This window comes from Equus caballus, chromosome 3 (genome assembly GCF_041296265.1).
Source record: "Equus caballus isolate H_3958 breed thoroughbred chromosome 3, TB-T2T, whole genome shotgun sequence".
NCBI classification, from domain to species: Eukaryota; Metazoa; Chordata; class Mammalia; order Perissodactyla; family Equidae; genus Equus; species Equus caballus.
In genome coordinates, this window is record NC_091686.1 from 101,549,783 (window position 1) to 101,552,864 (window position 3,082).

The 3,082-nt window shown below is 35.6% G+C and overlaps 1 pseudogene; it reads left to right on the forward strand.

Annotated features, from left to right (window-relative positions):
* The first annotated feature begins 2,224 nt into the window (after nt 1-2,224).
* Nucleotides 2,225-2,287, forward strand: LOC111771782 (U6 spliceosomal RNA; annotated as a pseudogene).
* Nucleotides 2,288-3,082: the final 795 nt, after the last annotated feature.

Here is a 3,082-nt window from a genome sequence, read left to right on the forward strand (position 1 = left end):
AAGTGAAATAAGTCACACGGAGAAAGAAAAATACCATATGATTTCACTCATATGTGGAAGATAAACAAACAAACACATCGATAAAGAGAACATATTAGTGGTTACCAGAGGGGAACAGGGTCAGGGAGAGGGTAGAAGGAGTAAATGGGCACATATGTATGGTGAAGGATAAAAATGAGACTATTGGTGGTGAACACGATGCAGTCTATACGGAAACTGAAATATAGTCATGTATACCTGATATTTACAAAATGTTGTAAGCCAATATGACTCACTAAAATAAGTTTCTAAAAAAATGAATCTCCAAACCTAGGCTCGGAGGAGTCTCTGCACTCTAATAATTTTTAAATTCAGGCTTTTCATTTTCATGACAAGCTACAACAATTAATTTAAATATATTTTGTATTGTCTGGCTTACAACTACATTAATAAGCTATTGGTGTATAATAAAGAATAATGCCATAATAATTCAGTGGCATTCAGAATTAAGCATGTATTTCTCACATGTCTGAGGGTCAACTAAAGCAGCTTTGTTCCACCTGTGTTCATTCTGGGTCCCAAGGTGAAAGGGCATCTGTTGATTAATGCAATGCAGAAGCATAACAGGACAAGTGCAATGTTAAAAGCCTCTTTTAAGAATTTGCTTATATCATCTTTGCTAACATCCCTTTGTTCAAAGCTGGTTAGATGACCAAGGGTCGTGGATATGCATTCAGCCTCTGTGGGAGTGTCTGAGAATTTCTAAAGCACAGGACATGGTAGGGGATTAATTATTATTGCCAATTAGTCAGTCTGTCACAGAATAATGATGATGATGTAAACATCTGAATTTGTTTTGGTAAATGATTGTGTTCCAGCAAAATGACAATCAAATGATAGCAAGGTTGCAGTATAAAAGGTTTTGTAGATTGAATGGACAAGAATGGTATGACTCGTAAGTCATCAAATGGCACATTCTACTTAAGCCTGTCAGATACAGAAGGATCTGTTCCAAAGGCGTGAGTTCAATATCACTAGTCTAAAATGATCCTATCTTTGTAATTACTTACAACAATCAATACTGCACAACTGATCAATAATAAATGTGCAATGAAAAGATGTTAGTTCTTTTTCAGAATCCAGCAACAGTTAGAATGAGTAGCCATTTGATATGAACAACACTAGAATGGTAAATTGTCAAATAAACAATGAGAATATTATAGGATTACCTAATGAAACCTCATTAAAATTGTCATTTTCACATTCTACACTGGTACCTTTTTTAAAGATGGGGGTCTGATTATCTTACCAAATTGTTAAAATTATTAATGCGTTTCTCGTATATTTAGCTACACTATTGTTATTTATATTAGTGTTGTTGGAATGAAAATCCAAAAACAGATAAATATGGAGTCAGGCCTAAGTCTAACTCTTTCTCTGAAATCTAACATTGATGATTTAGTCTCGTCATTACAAGTTATATTCATTAGCTCATCATTACAAGTTATATTCATTAGCTCAAGTTTTTATCTTCCAAGTTATTCCCAGCGTAAATTATCAATTGTTTCACTGGTGCGTAACACAGTTTGCCAGTTTTTGGCCTCCCCAGTTTCTTCATTTTCCCAGCCTCTGCTCATTCACCACCCAGTCCCTGAAGCTAAATAATTTAGCTTTTATTTATATGGCAGCACTCCAAATCTAGGTGTCAATTTTTGTATCAGTTATACATTTTCATGATAATGCTACAAATTTAACCATCCCAAAAAAGCTGGGATAAAGCAATAAACATTTGTAGAGATCATGATTCTACAGATCTGCATTTTAGCTGAGAGTTACTTCTGATTTGAGGTAGGCTGATGCTCATTTGAGAGTTGGCTACTGGCTGTTAGGAGCTCTAACATTTGTAGGTCAACTGTCTTTTGGCTGGAGCAACTTCGTTCGGCTCCATGTTTCTCTGTATCCATCCAGCAGGTTAGAACATGTTCTTTTCAAAAGGCAAGTGGAAGTACATGAGTCATCTGAGGCCTGTATTCAGAACTGTCACACTGTCACTTTGCCATTTTCTACTGCCAGAACAAGTTGCAAAGCCAGATTTCTCTTCTTTGAGCGGAACTAAAAAGTCACGTGGCAAAGAGTGTAGATCAGAGTAGGATTAAAAATCTGGGACAATTAATGCAATCAGTCTTTCTCAGTTTGTATTTAATCTATTTTGCTTTCAAATATCCTGTATGTTCGTGCTCGCTTTAGCAGATTAGCACGGCCCCTGCGCAAGGATGACATGCAAATTTGTGAAGCGTTCCATATTTTTGATTGGATTGGTGGTTACCATAGGGGAAGGTGGGGCGAGGGGAGAGGGCAAAAGGGGTGATTAGGTTCACATGTGAGGTGATGGACTATAATTAGTTTCTGGGTGGGGAACATGATGTAATCTACACAGAATTCGAAATATATTACAGTGTACATCTGAAAGCTGTATAATGTTATAATCCAATGTTACTGCAATTAATTAAAAAAATTAAAAATTAAAAAAAGAACATGAACAGACATTCTACAGAATGAAAATTATGGATGGCTAGTAGACATCTGAAAATTGGTTTTATGCAAGTAAATTGGTTTAATGCAAATTAAAGCACTACTGAAATATCATTTTTTTAACCCATCAAATTGAAAAATTAAAAGATATCCTGCATCCTTAAAAACAAAGTTCTATATGTTCTATAAGCCTAAGGAGCTTGTGAATTGTATTTTTCATTTACATAATTTTGAAACAATCAATACAAATTATTCAAAAGTACTCATTGATCTTGAGGGATTTCTTTGTCCTTTTATTTATTTTTAACCTAAAATGGAGTTCATATATTACTCATGTTTGAGAATCTCCGCCTTTTGTTTGCAGGTTGTTTGAAGAATACACAGGGAACTAAGGGACAAACGTAAGCTCCCACTATCCATTTACAACACCATTCAGGACACCACAATAGATCTAATGGATGAATAGGCAACCTAGCAGGCAGACAAGCAGAGTGGTTGAGAGCATGGCTGCCAGATTCAGTCAGCTTGATTCTCCTCTTGAATGTGAGCAAGTTATGTGACTTCAGATTTC